Source organism: Taudactylus pleione, unplaced genomic scaffold (assembly GCF_031769625.1).
Source record: "Taudactylus pleione unplaced genomic scaffold, aTauple2 ptg000309l, whole genome shotgun sequence".
In the NCBI taxonomy this organism is placed as follows: domain Eukaryota; kingdom Metazoa; phylum Chordata; class Amphibia; order Anura; family Myobatrachidae; genus Taudactylus; species Taudactylus pleione.
In genome coordinates this window covers 11,874,581-11,892,040 of record NW_028284710.1, presented here as the reverse complement: position 1 = coordinate 11,892,040, position 17,460 = coordinate 11,874,581, and the positions used below count along the sequence as shown (strand labels likewise).

General features: G+C 46.7%; 1 protein-coding gene across 1 annotated transcript in view; it reads left to right on the top strand.

Annotated features, from left to right (window-relative positions):
- Nucleotides 1–17,460, top strand: part of ADCY2 (adenylate cyclase 2) — a 1,382,785-nt gene that overhangs the window by 722,603 nt on the left and 642,722 nt on the right. The window lies entirely within an intron of this gene.

Genomic DNA, 17,460 nt, shown 5'->3' with positions numbered 1-17,460 from the left:
CCACAAATGTGCGTATGGGTCTGATGTTATGATGTTTTTGCTGACTTGCCGATGTATGTAATGGGAAGTGGACGACTTTATACAGTTTGGGGCATCTTGGTATAATGCTGCGATCGCACTGCAATTGCATTCATTTGCATAATTTCACAGCAAACGGGTGCTTACTATTGCAGACTTGTGATCCGTGCTGAATGATGCTCTGAGGGCCTGATTCAGATATGTAAATAAACCCAGAGCCGGCCATAGGCATATATAAACTAGGCAAATGCCTAGGGCATTCCAAGCATAGGGCCGGCTGTGATTTGGGGCAGGCAAGGGCATCTGCTGCCCAATCTGCTGGCTGGGTAGAGACTGTGGCTACTGCCACTGCACAACATTCACAATTGGAGCTCTACCTGACAGCAAACAGAGGGCAGGGATGGGCTTTGGCTAGCATACCGTGATCGGAGCTCTCAGCTCAGCTCCAATTGGGCAGCTCATACAATCAGCGGGAGCAGGGAGCAGAGACAATGGGGGCAGTGGGCAGTGACAAAAATGGCCACTGGAGGAGGGCTGCAGCAGCTCCTCTAACCATGGGCCCAACACTGGGCCTGCACTGACTCCCTGCATCCTGCCAGCCATCCCCAAAAAGCTTAGTCAGGATTCAGAACTCAGGGACACACTGGGGCTGTAGATCAGCCCTAGCAGTCCGTCCTGTGTGTTCACACGTGCTCACAAAGGGGGCGAAGTTAAGTGTGAAGGAGGCGTGCCGCAAGTCACGGGGGCCTGGCCTCATGACACGTCCCCATCTCTTCCCAGCCGAGCATAACTGAGCGCAGCGGCCCATCACTGTCTGCCGCCGCCCCTTCCAAGATGGAACACATAGTAAATAGTAAATGCAGTGGCAACGGGGGTGGAGGGCGGGGACACTTCTGCTCTCCTCGAGCCGGCCCTGAAGCCTTCGGCCCTTCTGGCATTTGCCAGAAGAGCCCAATGCCCAGTCTGGTCTTGGAACAACTGCAGGGGCAGACGCACAAGCAGGCAGTCAGCCAGCCAGCTTTAAAAACCAAGTTGTAAAAAAAATGTTTTGGTTAAATTCAGCTCAGCATGTAGTGAGGGTTGCTGAGCTGACTGCTGTGAGGAGTGCTAGTACTATGTGCTGGCCAGGTGTGAGTTGATTGATGTTGCTGTGTCCAGGACCGTCACCATGGGGGGACAGTCAGCACTCCTGCACCTGTCCCGGACAGCTGAGGGGCCCGGCCGTCGGCAGGCAGTGTTAATTGCTGATTTATCACCCTCATACAGGATAGCTGAGGCTGCTAAGTGCTGGCTGGACTGGAGAGTTCTACGAATGAGTCATCACACACAACTCATCAGTGTGTGATGACTCAATCATTAATGAACTCTCCGGCCAGTGCTGTATGATCATCGCACACATACCTGGCACCAGTGTCCTGCTTAATCAGGAGCAGATGCAGGAGGACCAACTTACATGATAAAGTTAGGAGCACTGGGCCCCCTCTCACAGACAGAACCCCATCAAATACTGTAAGTTACTTCACCAATCACCTCTGCCTCCATAGTTGTTTCACCCTCAGCTCTCCTTCTCTCCTCCCCCCTGCTCTAATTGGCCAGATATTGTGTGCACTGCACTGCCACTGAGGAAGGCAATGTGGGAGAACTGTGGTACACACACAGAGTTGCCTCTCCCCCCTCCTATACTATCTGCCCCACTGTCCCCTGTACTATGCCTGAATCCTGCCTCTGCCCCTCCTATACTATCTGCCTCACTGTCCGCTTTGTTATACCTGAATCCTTCCTCTGCCCCTTCCCCTCCTATACAATCTGCCACGTGCTATTCCTGAATCCTGATTCTGTCCCCCCTCCCCAAATCTCTATTTCTGTACTCTCCCCATATGTGTCTCCATATCTGTGCCCCCATACCTGTATCTTTGCCCCCTCTCCATATCTCTTGCTCTTCCCGCATCCCATTTTTGACTCTGCTCCCTTCCTATCTATGGGGTAGATGTATGATAGCGGCACTTAACGTGCCGCTATAACGCTTCCCGCTTCGCCTCTTTACCAAGGCGAAGCAGGTAGCACTACCGATGAGATGTAAAAACATCTCATGGAGAGGGGGAGCGTTAACTCCCCCCTCCGGCGCTACCCGCTAGAGACCACAGCGTGTCAGCCTAGTGCTGATGCGCTGTGTCCCTGTCCCGGCCGGCTCCACTGAGCATGCGCGGGATCTCGCAAGTATCACGAGATCCCCGCGTGCAGCCTGGAGCTGGCAGAAGCCCCAGCAGGGACAGCGCTGTCCCTGCTGTGGAGATAGGGCAGTGCCAGGCTGTAGCTGTCGATAACGGCAGCTACAGTGGGCCGAACGGTCAGGCGATCTGACCGTTGGTACATGGCCCAGGCTATCAGCTCTGCTATCTTGCAGGTAGCAGTGTCGATAATGATGGGCGCATTTACCGCCCAGACCCCCGATTGTACTTAGGGGAGAAGTGGTATCAGCGCACATAACGTCTTTGTTTCCTTTACCTAAGTGTGCCTCTCCCTCTGTCCCTTTTAATAAGATGTGCTCTCCACATGTTTGCCTCTGCCCCTTTGCCATGTCCTTGCTGTATTCCACACCACATAAGTAACTAAACCTCCGGATGTCAGGTAAGTACAGTCTTCTGTTGTAGATCATTAGGCTGTTCTCATTTAAAAAAAAAAAATCCTTTATTCCTTTGTAAACTTTAAAGGCAAATATTCTACATTTTTCAAAATCTACTGTTTCACTATATATGTGTGTGTGTATATATATACTGTATATATGTACACACATACACACACATTTCCAGAGGTCCACCAGGACTTTGGGAAGGGGGTGTGTGTGTAAGAACAAAGGCAGTGGGGGGCCCTGCCTTTTTCATTGGTACCGGGCGCCATGATTTCTGATGGCAGCCCTGGCTGTGTCCTGTGCTGCTTGGTGAGGGGTACTATACTAGGAGAGGGCAGAGGGGTTCTGTGTGAGGGGTGCTGGATGAGGGTTGCTGTGCTGGGTGATGGGTGCTGTGCTTTGTGAGGGGTGCTAAGACAGTGGTGCTGCACAGTCAGGGTAGAGGGATGCTGTACTGTGATGGGTGAGAGGTGCTGTGCAGTGAGGGGAGAGGGGTGCTGTGAGCAGGACCGGCAACAGAAACTTGGGCCCGGTACGCCCAATCTTTTAGGGGCACCCCATTCCAAGGTCCCTGGCAGAAACAGGGCAGTTGCTTGTGTCTGCACTCCCTACACGATGAAGAGATGCCGCACAGCATCTATTCGCTGCTGCTCTCCACTGCAGTGAAATTGATTTTACCCAACTCCCCCCCACCGCGGGACACTGCAACTCGCAGGTGGGACTGTCCCACCAGAAGCAGGACAGTTGGGGGGTATTGCTATATGTGGTTTTTCTGGGAACCTCTGAGCCCCCAGTTTCCCTCCATGTCCCACACTTCTATATATGCCTGCTGCAGCGTCTCTGCTTGTGTGTCTTTTCCTCAGCTCGCCATGCGCCGCATCCTCTCGTCTCTCAGTGCTGGCTTGACTCTGCCGGCTACTCGATTCTCGAAGGACTTAACTTAAGCAGCACAGGGACTGGTATTTGCTCCTTTGCATAAGTATATATATATATATATATATATATATATATATATATATAGAGGTAAATATGGCAGGCGGCACTCTTTGTCAACGTTTCAATTCCTCATTCCGAATTTTTATCAGGGCATAATGTACAAAAAACATAGACACTTACCTATATACCCTCCACCAGACACCCAAATATGAAGTGCTGAACGGACCTTGCGTACTGACGCCCGTCCACGCCGTCCAGAGACCAGTCGCGGTGGGGCTGACGTCATCAGCGGGGGTCCGGTTGCTAAGTGACAAATACCAACAACAAAAATCGAGAGCATAGAGGCTAGCGCGTACCAGAACAAAGTCAAACAATCTGAGCAGTCAATATATCGTAATCACAACTCTAAATGCAGTCGAGACAGTTGAATCATGTCAGCAATACCTTGCAAATTGCACATAAGAAAGCACATTTAAATCACTATCACATTACCAATAGCAGTTAAATCAGACAAACTATAAAGATAACAGAACTACATGTCATCATAGGAAAACAATAAACTATGTAATCAAAATAATGTATTAAAGCATGTTCAAATACCCAAAATGCAAATTTAAATAAAGCAGCTAAGTAAGCATTGCTCATTTAATCCTTTTGGACTCATTGTCTCCAATTTGTGGATCCAACGAGCTTCCCTTTGCAACAACAATTTAGATCTATCTCCCCCACGGTGATCCTCAGGGATATGGTCTATCATTTTGTATCTAAGCGAACTCAGATTATGTTTGGCATCTCTGAAGTGCTTAGCCACAGGTTGGTCAGACGCCTTGCCAGCTATAGCCAAACGGATTGCACTCCTGTGCAACGCCATCCTCTCCTTAAATTGACGTATTGTCTTTCCAATATAAAGAAATCCGCAGGGACACCGAATGAAATATATCACAAATTTACTTGTGCAGGTGAGAACATGATGTATCCGTATTTTCTTCCCTGTCAAGGGGTGAGGGAATGAATCCCCAATCTCCAAAAAACTGCAAGTAGTACAATTAGGACATCGATAATTCCCTGTTTTTTTGTTAAAAAGTTACTTTGTTTTTTCACCTTAGAGTCCCATCCAGTGATGTCAGTCCTAACGACCCAATCCTTAATGTTCTTCGCCCTCTTGTAACAAGGAACCAATGATGCATTTTTAAGCAAGGGTAAATCATCCTCCTGATTAATCAGGGGCCAGAGTCTTTTAGCTGTCCTAACAATTTCCATACTTGCAGTAGAAAATTGGTTAGCAAACAGAATTGAATTCTTATCAGATTGTCCAGCTGTTTTCTGCAGTAATTGAGATCTAGGTATATTCATAGCTTTAGTCCTAGCTAACATAAGGGCCATAGTAGAGTATCCCCTTTGCAAAAAACGGTTATACATCAAGTCCATTTGCTTTTTCTCATCCTCTATATCATCACAAATGCGCCTAACTCTCACAAACTGCGAGAATGGCAGTCCTGGTGACTAGACGCAAGCCAGCAATGTGTTACAGTCTGTAGGTTTATTGTAAATAGAGGTGCAGATTTTGCTTTCCTTCTGAGTCACCGCTACATCCAAAAAATGGACGTATTCATTACTAATCTCAAACGTAAATTTGATATTAGGGTCATTTTGATTTATTACTGTCATCATCTCTCTGAATTCCATTTCTGTCCCAATCCAAAGGAGGAACACGTCGTCTATATAACGCTTGTAAAAAATGATCTTAGCTGCATTTACAGGGTCTTGAAAAAATAGATCTTTCTACAGAGAGAACATAAAAGCATTCGCGTATGCGGGGGCCACACAGGACCCCATCGCACATCCTCGGAGCTGAATGAAGAATTCTCCATTAAAAATGAAGAAGTTTCTCATCAAGACTAGAAGTAATAAATCCATAAAGAAGTCTGTGTCAGGACCACAATATTTACTGTTGTTAGTAATGAGCCATTTCATTGCCTCAATACCTCTGTACCTCTGTTGTGGGGAATATTGGTATAGAGGCTAATTACATCCACCGTGACCATAAAGTAATTGGGGGGTAAGTATGTCAAATCTTTTAAATTATTCAAAAACATAGTAGTGTCTTTCAAGAAGGTTCTCTCACTCTGAATTACCGGCTGAAGATATCGATCCAAATATTTTTAAATATTATAATACAGCGAATCCCTTGCCGATATTATCGGCCTGCCCGGGGGGTGCACACTATCTTTGTGCAGCTTAGGGAGCATGTAGAAAATCGGGACCCTTGGTGCCTCATGAAGCAACGATGTAGCTATTTTATTTGTAATTAAATTATCAGACACTGCTTTAGACAAAAGGACTTCCAGTTCCTCATAAAAGGCTTTAGTAGGATCACTGTCCAAATGTTTATACACAGCGGTATCTTCCAATTGGCGATAAGCCTCTCTTTTGTAGTCCTCTATACCCCACACTACTACTCCCCCACCCTTATCTGCAGGGTGGATAACCACATCATTATAACTGGATAACTTTCTCAGGGCATCACGTTCATTATATGTCAGATTATGAGGATGATCAACTTCTTCTACTTTCTCAATTTTATCCAGAACCGTGTTAGTATAAACTTTGATGTTGCTATTGCTAGAGACAGGATCAAAGACAGATTTAGACTTAAACATATTCATTTCTACTACAGTAGAGGGCAACTGATATTGCGGAAATTCAGGATTTCCAAAGTATTCCTTTAATCTCAATTGGCGATTAAACTTACAGAGGTCGATTTTACTTTGAAAACGGTCATGTGTATTCGTCGGCACAAAACTAAAGCCTTTTCGTAATACCTCTTTTTCATCCTCTGTCAATATCCTTTTGGAGAGGTTATATATCACCTTCTCCTTCTTGAATTCTGCCTTCCTCTGCCTCGCACATTGTCCACCCCTTCGAGTAGTGGATCCCTGACGGGGTCTCTTGAAGCCCTTGTAGCTACCCCTAAAGGGGGGCTGCAATTGTTGACATATCCCTTGCCCCAGCACATTCCGTCTCACTTTGTGAGGTAAGTGATTCCCCGGAGTTATCCGTATCAAAAGGGTATAGACGCTGTTTTCCAAATTTCCTAAAGGTTCTAGGTCTTCTATAAGTATTAGTAGCCCAAGTATAAACCTGCTTTTCTTCGTAGTCTTGGTTTACAATAGCTAATTTATTCTTTTTGAATTGAATTAGCTCTTTTTTGTATTTATTGAGTTGAAGTTATAATTTTTCCAACCAATCACACGACTTGTCCTCCGTTAGGGTATTCAAATGTTGATCTTCATATACTCTAATCTTTTCTTTAATGAGATTCAGTTATCTAGTAGATTCCTCAATTACCAAGAGGATCAGGTCAAAAGATGCCTTATTTAGAATAGCGGCCCACTTTCTACAAAATTCAGAGTTGTGCCTTCCAATCGTCGGAATATTATGAAATCGGAAGCCTCTAGGTATCTTTTTTCTCTGAAGTAATCCGACACAGTTACTCCATGTAAGTAATAGTCCAGCTCACGTTTCTTGAGTTTAAATAAAGCAAAATAATGCTGCTGGGCAGAGTCTTCCCCTACTGTGGCTTCAAAATTTTCAGTAATCAGAAACCTATTAGTCTTCTCATCCGTAAATGTATGGGTATCTCCCAATGGTAAATCCACTTCAAGTAATCCTAAATTACTGGCTTGTGAAGTATTTTGCAACATAGCCCCCTTCAAAAAACACCATGTGTGTAAAACAGATCAATCACAAATTGGAGTCCTTATAGATGAGTATTATATACTTAATGGAGTGTGCCTTAGAAAGTATACACAATTGTGTATACCAAATATCTTAGTCCACGGTTCTCGGCACTATCACCAAAATAAAATAAGATTCAGGTGCCTTCCTAATTTTCAAATAAATTAGAGGTAAATATGGCAGGCGGCACTCAAATGGTTAACTAAAAAAATGACACGGAAACTCCGCAAGTCTTTGTCAACGTTTCAATTCCTCATTCAGAATTTTCATCAGGACATAATGTACAAAAAACATAGACACATACCTATATACCCTCCACCAGACACCCAAATGTGAAGTGCTGAACGGACCTCGCGTACTGACGCCCGTCCACGCCGTCCAGAGACCAGTCGCGGCGGGGCTGATGTCATCAGCGGGGGTCCGGTTGCTAAGTGACATCATGTCAGCAATTTGCAAGGTATTGCTGACATGATTCAACTGTCTCGACTGCATTTAGAGTTGTGCTTATGATATATTGACTGCTCAGATCGTTTGACTTTGTTCTGGTACGTGCTAGCCTCTATGCTCTCTTGATTTTTGTTGTTGGTATTTGTCACTTAGCAACTGGACCCCCACTGATGATGTCAGCCCCGCCGTGACTGGTCTCTGGACGGCTTGGACGGGCGTCAGTATGCGAGGTCCGTTCAGCACTTCACATTTGGGTGTCTGGTGGAGGGTATATAGGTAAGTGTCTATGTTTTTTGTACATTATGTCCTGATGAAAATTCAGAATGAGGAATTGAAACGTTGACAAAGACTTGCGGAGTTTCCGTGTCATTTTTTCAGTTAACCATTTGAGTGCCGCCTGCCATATTTACCTCTAATTTATTTGAAAATTAGGAAGGCACCTGAATCTTATTTTATTTTGGTGATAGTGCCGAGAACCATGGACTAAGATATATATATATATATATATATATATATTCATAGTAGCAGTATCACCAGAGATGGCACTGGTGAGCAGCAGATTCTGTGTGGTGCAGGGGAGATCCGCCCACACAGAGGAGAAAAGGATTCTGGAAAGATGCCTAAGTGCTGCTTGTGGAGAGAGCTCAGGTGTGGGCTGATAAGAAGGCAGACCAGTCAGGCTGCTGTGGGAGACAGTCTATGTGAGACTGTGGCAGCCAGAGAGCCCAGTGAAGCTGAGCGAGCCATTGGGGGCCAGGAGGCCTGGGTCTGTACCTGCAGGAGGCAGGGGGGACCACAAAACTCTCAGACTGTGTGACCATAAAGCAGTGAAGCTGCAGGTCAGGAGGCCAGTGTCCAGCCTGCATGTGGCAGGAAGGACCACCAATCACAGAGACTGTGTTGGCAGACTAGCTGCACCCTTATAGAGAAGGTTCAAGAAGTGAGTTAGACGCCCTAAATAGGGGCTAGGTTGTTTATTATTTTCTGTTTGTTTCCTGACTTTCCATGCTGGAAAATACAGCATCATTTATTTACTTGAAAGCTATATGTGGACCATCATTAAGCACCTAAACACTGCACCAATCCACTCTCTGCTGAGCTAATTACCCCCAAGTTATCATAATATATATATATATATTTTTTTTTTTTTCACATAAGCTCGCCATCCCACACTGTGCTTCCATATCTCACTGTGCTCCCCCATCTGACACTATACTCTCTCATACTTACCTCATCCCACAATGTGCTCTCCTTATTCCCCATTGTGATCCCCATCCCACACTGTGCCCTTCCATCCCCATCCTACAGTGTGCTCTCCCATCCCACACTGTGCTCTCCCATCCCTCTCACACTGTTCTCTCCCATCCCCCATCCCACACTGTGCCCTCCCATCCCCCATCCCACACTGTTCCCTCCCATCCACCTTCTAACATTGTGCTCTCCCATCCCCCCTTACACTGTGCTATCCCATCCCCCACTGCTCTCCTATCTCCCCTCTCACACTGTGCTTTCCACCCATCCCACACTGCTCTCCCATCCCCCCTCTCACACTGTGCTCTCCCATCCTCTCTCATACTGTGCTCTCCCATCCCCCACTGTGCTTCACAATCCTAGCCCACATTTTGTATCACCGTCCCTCCTCCCGGGCTGCACTTACCTGGAGTTTCCTGGGCAGTGTCTGCAGAGTCCTGACTGCTGCTGCTGCTGGGCAGGACTGGAGAGAGGCAGAGCACTGTGGTGGGTGTGGAGCTACCTAATGACTGCTTCTATCTCGAGGGGTCATCAGGCATCAGCCCCACTTCCACCACAGTGCTGAGCTTCACCAAGCTGGGCAGCAGCAATAGTAAGTAAGTGGCCAGCCCTGCTAGTTTATGCAGCATGCGGCTGCAGGCAATGTCTCCCGGCCAGGTGGCAGATGGCACCCTGCTCCCAGGCCCCCACTGGACTTGCTGCTGCAGTGATCAGTAGGGTATGCAGTTGCGATGCCGACAATCTACATGCCGATCATCGGCATCCCGACTGTCTAATCCCAGCAAAGTACTAATGACAGGCGTCGAGATCCCGACGCCTGTCATTAGACCTATGCCGGGAGCCCGACACCCGGCATACCGATCAAAGGCAAGCCAAGCACGGACAGCCGTGGAGGGGGAGGGTTAGGTTAGGAGCTCACAGTGGGGGACTTAGGGTTAGGCACCCCCCTGGGAGGGTAAGAGTTAGGCTAAGGGTAGGGAGGATTAGGCACCTCTGGGGGGGAGGTTAGGGTGAACCACCCCCCTGGGAAACTTAGGTTTAGGCTGCAGGGAAGGGGGGTTAGGTTTAAGCACTTAGGGGGGGCTAGGGTTAGAGGGTAGCATAGAGTTAGTTTTACTTACCTTTTTTAGATTTGGGATCTTCACCCCTGTCGGGCTTCCATGCAGCCGGTGGTATATCATACTGATTCCGATCAGCAGGGGCCCCGTACATGCCTGCTGAACACTGCAGCAGCAGTACAGGCAGTGGCACACTTCGGGGCCCCCATGGACCTCGTGGTCCGGTACAGTTGTACCCCTGGACTGCCTCTGTCACCGGGTCTGGCTGTGAGAAGAGAGTCTGGGGTGCTGTGCTGTGAAGGAGAATGTGCCCTTTAGAATGTCTGATGCACTGCACTAATGGCTCTGTAATGGTGGACAGCTGAAGAGGAGCCTGACACATAGAGAGGAACATCAAGAACCTGAAAAGGAGTTCCCTTGGAGAAGACAGAAGAAGCACAGTGTTGAAGAAAAAAGGCAAATGTTTTATTAGAATTATTTTTACACAAGAAAGAATATGATGGGCTGAGGTTGGAGAGACATATGGGGGGAAATGAGGCTTCATGGGATGGGAGCACAGCACAATGGTGGAAGATGCCACAGCACAGTGAGACCACGACACCTTCCTTGAGGGCACCCCCCTATTCAGGATCCCACAAAGGGGGCATGAGTCAAAATCTTGCTTAGGGCACGAATTAGGCTAGGGCTGACTCTGAGTAAACCTGATGGTTTACATACATATACGATGATGGGGCATCTGCGCATTTGCAGGACCCCTTCTGTGCGTGTGTAGAATGGGTCCATCGATCCCAGTCTCAGTGCTCCCTGAGCCGCAGCCTGATTGACAGGCTGTGGCCGTTTTGGGGGGAGGGGAGGGAGCAGCACTGTCACTGTCACTCAAACTAACAACCTGGCCAAGTTCAAGGAGAGAGATATTTCTGATCATAACAGCTAATTTGCGCATGCGCATTGCGAATTTTATGCATGCGCAGTTTAGCGAACATCGGTGGCGTATGACCGTGCGGCCGCAACGACCGACTCTGAATGAGGTCCCGAATACTTCCAGTGACTATCTCCAGTGTTATACTTCAGTGCTATTTATCTGTACTGATCTCCAGTGATATACTTCAGTGCTATTTCTGTGTACTGATCTCCAGTGATATACTTTAATGCTATTTCTGTGTACTGATCTCCAGTGATATTCTTCAGTGACATTCTGCAGAACTAACTCCAGTGATATTCTTCAGTGATTGTCTGCAGTACTTTTCCTCAGTGTGATTCCAGTGTTACTCTTTAGTGATAATCACCAGTGCAAATCACAAGTGTTACTCTTCACTGCTAATCACCAGTGCAATTCACTAGTGATATTCTTCAGTGATATTCTTCAGTGATATTCTCCAGTGACATTCTTCAGTGATACTCTACCAATAAATCTACAGTATAATCACCATCAGTCACTATTGACAATTCTACAATTTCACCAACATCAGTTCTCACTAATATTCTCCAGGACATTCAACATCGGTTCTGTCACGGTTGGAGTCTGAGAATTACTTGACTCAGGTGTTGAAGTGGATTCAGCGGAGACCGGCTTGACTGGAACCATGGTTGAGGTAAATAGCTCTATTTGCAAAATAATTGTATAGCAATGAGAACTGCCTTTGGTGATAAATGACAGGAACAGGAAACTTGTAACATTGGAGTGGAACCAGTAGAAGACTTGGAGGAACCGGACCGGGACCGGCAGGAAGACTTGCTGAACTGGACAGGATATCAGTAGGTGACTTGGAGGAACCAGACTGGGACCAGCCAGAAGATTTGCTGAATAGACTGAAGGAAAGAGTCTTCCAATAATCGCTGAACCTGGAAAAGAAACTGTAGACTTGAAACTTAAGTGAACTGGTACTGGATCTCCAGACAGGAGTAATGAGGTTTGACTTTGAAGGATTTGGAACTTGACTCTGGACTGGAATAATGTGGATCGGACTAAAGAACTTGGACTTGGACTCCGGACTGGAGTAACGTGGACTGAGCTGGTGAACTTGGAACTTGACTCCAGACTGGAATAATGAGAATTGAACTGGTGAACTTGGAACTTGACTCTGGACTGGAGTAATGAGAATTGAACTGGTGAGCTTGGAACTTGACTCCGGACTGGATCAATGTGAATTGAACTGATGAACTTGGACCTTAACTCCAGACTGGAGCAGTGTGAATTGACTTGGAATATCACTCCGGATTGGAGTATCGTGGAATGGACTTGGAATATCACTCCAGACTGGAGTATCGTGGATTGGGTAACTTGGAACTTGGATCTGACTCCGGAATGGAGTAATGTGGAATGAACTTGGAACTGACTCCAGACTGGAGTAACGTGGAATGAACTTGGAACTGACTCCGGACTGGAGTAATGTGGAATGGGCAACTTGGATCTGACTCTTGACTAGAGTAGAGTGGAAAGAGTAACTCGGGACTTGGATCTTGGATCTGACTCCGGACTGGAGTAGAGTGGAATGGGTGACTTGGGACTTGGATCTTGGATCTGACTCCGGACTGGACTAGACTGTAATGGGTAACTTGGAACTTGTATTTTGTATCTGACTCTGGACTGGAGTAGAGTGGAATGCGTAACTTGGAACTTGGATCTGACTCCGGACTGGAGGAGTAGCATGGAATGAACTTGGAACTTGAAACTGGCTCCAAACTAAAGTAGCGTGGAATGAGCTTGTAGTGCTAGGAAGGAAAGGTTTCACACGGGGAGCTCAGGAACACAGGTGATGCCACAGCAGGATCTCTGGACATGTAAGGTACTGCTGCCAGCAGGATTTCCGGATATACCAGGTATTGCAATTAGCAGGATTGCTGGACATACCAGGTATTGCGGTTAGCAGGATTGCTGGATATACCAGGTATTGCGGTTAGCAGGATTGCTGGATATACCAGGTATTGCGGTTAGCAGGGTTGCTGGATGAACTGATCTAGGAACCAGTAGGAGCAGGAGCCTGGGATACCCTTGTACTCAGAAGTAGCACAAACTATACACCATGGGAATTAACGAGATGTTCAGGCCCAGAATGCTATCAGAGGAGGATGTATATACCCTGGGTCTGACAGGAATTGGTGGATATGATCAAGTGGTCTGGTAGTAGCACTCTGAGTGGTGGAGGGCACAACATGCAGAGAGAGCAATCATCTCTGCAGGACTGAGTCAGACCTACACCTGCGATTCCAATCAAGGCTAGCAGTGTTCACAGACAGGAAAGGATCCAGGTGAATAAGCAATGTGGAAAGGAGAGCTCAGTCCAAATGCATACACAGAAGTGTTGCAGCCAGCATGATCAGGAGAGATCTCCCAGGCGAAGCACATATACAAATCCACGGGACAGCCGACAGGGGTGAGTCTCAAGGCAAAAGGAGACAAACTAGCCAGAGTTGTGACAGGTTCTCACCCATAATCTACAGGACATTCCCCAGTGATATTCTCTAAGTGACATTCTCCAGTGATGTTCTCTATGTGATATTCTCTACATGACATTCTCCAGTGATATTCTTACCGATACTCTCCAGTGTTATTAGCATTGGTCACCACTGATATTCTCCTGTGTGCTACCTATACTCTCAAGTATTCCCTGTTTTAGTCACTACCAACACCCACCAGTGTTTATCTGCTGCATCTCCACCTGGTTCGCTCTAGTCCCAGTCCCCAGATTGGAATCTCACGGCCCAGGTTGTGACACCAATCCATTGACTGAAGATCCCCAGAGCCAAGTCGTGACTCCTAGCACCACAGGACTAAAGGCCAAAAGGAGCCCAAGCCCAAACAAGAAAATAACAACATGATTATGGATGGCACCAGGAACCAAGAGGGAGAGCAACACAGCCAATCTCAACTATAACTGCTCTATAACAACTACCATAAATAATCCAAATAAATATGAGACAACAATCTAAACATCTCCAGTAACATTTAGCTCCCTGTCTTAAACAACAAGCAAATTGCCAAATAAAAAAATCTGTTTATAAACCTCAGGCCAAATTTGATCTTGCTTTATTTTAAGCTACCTGTTGGTTAATGCTTTCCACCATTGCAAAGAAACCACAGTTGATCTGAGGCCTGTTAAAACATCCTTCTGCCAAATCACAATAAAACAATGCAACTCTGTCAAAATCAACTGCAAACCTTCCACACCTGGAAGTCCACCATCTTCCCCAGAAATCCAAGCAAGAGAGGGGTATGGGTAATATATAACAATAGTAAAGAAAAAAAAAGGTTTGTGAGTATGTTTCTTCAGTGCATACTTATTTGTGATCTGTCAGTACTAAGAGGAGTAGGACTTCAGCAGTGTAAACACTATTACAAGGTGCAGGAAACTACAACATTTCAGAGCAGCTGCTAAGAGAATTCTGTACTAACCTGCTGCCCCCAAAATATATATATTACGTTTAAGATTGTGTCAAAATTAATTTCACATAATGCTTTCAAACAAAGTTGTATGAGCCCCAATTGAGATTACGTATGTACCACCTTCCAAGCACAAATACCCAATATGAAACTGTGCCTAACTGATAAACCTGTGCTGAAAGAGTGTCACGCTGGGAGGCAGGTTTTTGAAAGCCGAGGTCTGAGGCTGCGGGAGGAGGCGAGGGCGAGGGGCCTGGACGTATGATCTCCGCATCCACAAGTCTTTGGTTGTTGGCTAGACCTAGTCAATGGTGCAGAGTCTAACTCACAAGGTGTTCGCCAGTGATCCCTCCAAGCGGGATATGGGCTTGTGCGGCTCCCTGTAAGCAGGTCGAGGTCCTTTGACTTGGTGACCAAGGCCTGCAGGGAAAAAAGAGAATCAAAAACACCCATGGCCCAAGGGTAATGCCTGGAATAGGCACGTGGGGAGTGGGATAGAACTCCTGGCTGGAGAAAGGCACTTGAGGTGCTGGCTAGAGAGGTGTGGAGAATTATTGGTAGGCTGAGGTAACAGCTGGATATCCCACGAAGTATATACCGGATTGCCGGCCGGAGATCATGCACTAGGGTGCAATGAGACGAAGGGTTAACCTGCACACAGACTGTGATGGTGAAAGCACTGTGATGAGATGAAGGGTTAACTTGCAAACAGGCTGTGATGGTAAAAGCTCTGCGATGAGACGACGGGTTAACTTGCACACAGGCTGTGATGGTAAAAGCACTGTGGTGAGATGGAGGGTTAACTTGCACACAGGCTGTTGATTAGTAAAAGCACTGTGGTGAGATGGAGGTTAAACTTGCACAGAGGCTGTTGATTAGTAAAGGCACTGTGGAGAGATGGAGGTTAGCTTTCACACAGGCTGCTGATAGTAAAGGCACTGTGATGAGATAGCTCAGAAGCTCTGGAAGAAACACACTGGAAGCACGGGAACCTGGAACGAGACTCCTCTAGTTACACTAGCGGCGACAATGATTGTTCAGGCAACTACCTGGAGCACAGGAGCTGGATCTATACCCCTGGAAGCCTGCTGATAGGCCCACAGCATCAGCTGACCAGCTGGGCCACTCAGGGAAGGAAGTACTGACATAGGGAAAGTGTCACGGCGGCACCCATGATGGAAACTGCGATCCCCGCTCACCGGGTCACCTGACACCACAGCTACAGGGTGAATGCTCAGCTCCTCCCACGTCACCGCGCCAGCCGCCCGACTGCCCGGGAAGTCAGAGGAAGCCGGCGGGACGGTAAGGGACGGCCGATCCCCGGCTGAACTCTGACAAAGAGTAGTAGAACTGACCTTCATTAATCAGGAATCTCAGTGGACAAATTAATTACAGATTCTATATAATGAAATAACCTGAGCACCTGTAGATAGCAGCATTGCTTTGGAAGGCACACAAAGTACTATAAGTACTGTAATGGCAGGTGGTTCAGCAGGAGCAGTAGCTCTGGACATGGGGGCATTGATGGCAGAGAAGTGAGGGGCTGAAGAACAAGGCAGTTGTCCTGGCCAGAAGGCAGAGGCTCTGAGAGATAAAGGGGAAGCACACTGAAGAAGTAACAACTTCTGTGGGGATAACTGCAGGTATTAACTCAAGGCAATAAAAGGGAGGTGAACTGTGAAAATGTCACATTAATACAGGAAGTTATGGATTCAGCCTGTGCATGCTCTCACAGTAACAAGAGCACAGAGTCTAGTGCACCATTTTTATTTATCAGGGACCCAGCATGGAGGTTTAATTTTCACTGCAACAGGTACACAAGTCACGACCCCTAGTTCTGGTTACACGTGTGATGGATAGATGGAAAGATAGATAGATTAAAGGAAGATAGCAAGCTGTGGTCTCATACACTTGAGATCTCGTATAAGCCACAGTAAGTATACAAGGTAGAGTCACCAACAAAGCCAAGCAAAATGAATAATGCTGAGAGGAGTCATGGTCTAGGTCAGAAGTTGAACACTGGAAGGTACCAGATAAGCTATAAGGATATAGTCAAGACGAGTCAGTTACAAGCTGGGTCAAACACAGGAGCAACACAGTAGAGATCACAGAATGCTGGAGCTAGGTATTGAGCCTAATAGTCTGCCAACTATCTGCAGTCAGACTAAAGCTTATAAATTGTAGGTAACCCCAATACAAGCAGACCACCAATGTGATAACAGCGATCACATGTCTTCAGGAATAAGCCAGGGAAGTGTCACTTGCCTGCACCTATAACAAAGGGGAATGGCGCAAGTCAGCAATGTATTATGCACTAGATGTGGAAAGAGCTGCAATGGATGATCTGGTATGCACAGTTATCACATTACCTCCTCCCTATTAAGCGGAGCTGTAACCAGACTTTTTGGCGCCCTGGGCCAGAAAGAATATCAATGCCCCCCGCCACCGCTATTTTGCAAATAGTGACATAAGATGCGTGCCCAAAACAGGGGAGTGGCCTCATGGGTTGGCCAGACTCTGATCAGTTTCTGATTTCACTAATGCTCCTTTCCCTCTCTCAGGTCACAACCTTACCACCAGCACACTCTCCTCCATTACATCAAAGTCATTGAAATCAACCAAACCTAAACCTAAAACCTGCAGAAATATTAATGCCATTGACCTTCAACAACTATCTACCTCTCTACAACAACAACTTTCACCAATTTCTACATTCACTTCTCCTGAGACTGCTGCATCACACCTAAACCAGATTCTAGAAAAAGCCCTCAATGAAGTAGCTCCAGCTACCCATCACACACCATGTAGAGTTAGACGTCAACCGTGGCATTCTAGCTTAACAAGGTATCTACAAAAACTCTTGCGTAAAGTTGAACGTCAGTGGCAAAAGTCTCATACTCCAAGTGACTTCCTCACATATAAGACTATCTACAACTCTTATCATACTGCTCTGGACACTGCCAAGCAAAGATATTTCCAATCTCTAATCTCTGCTCAAGCCT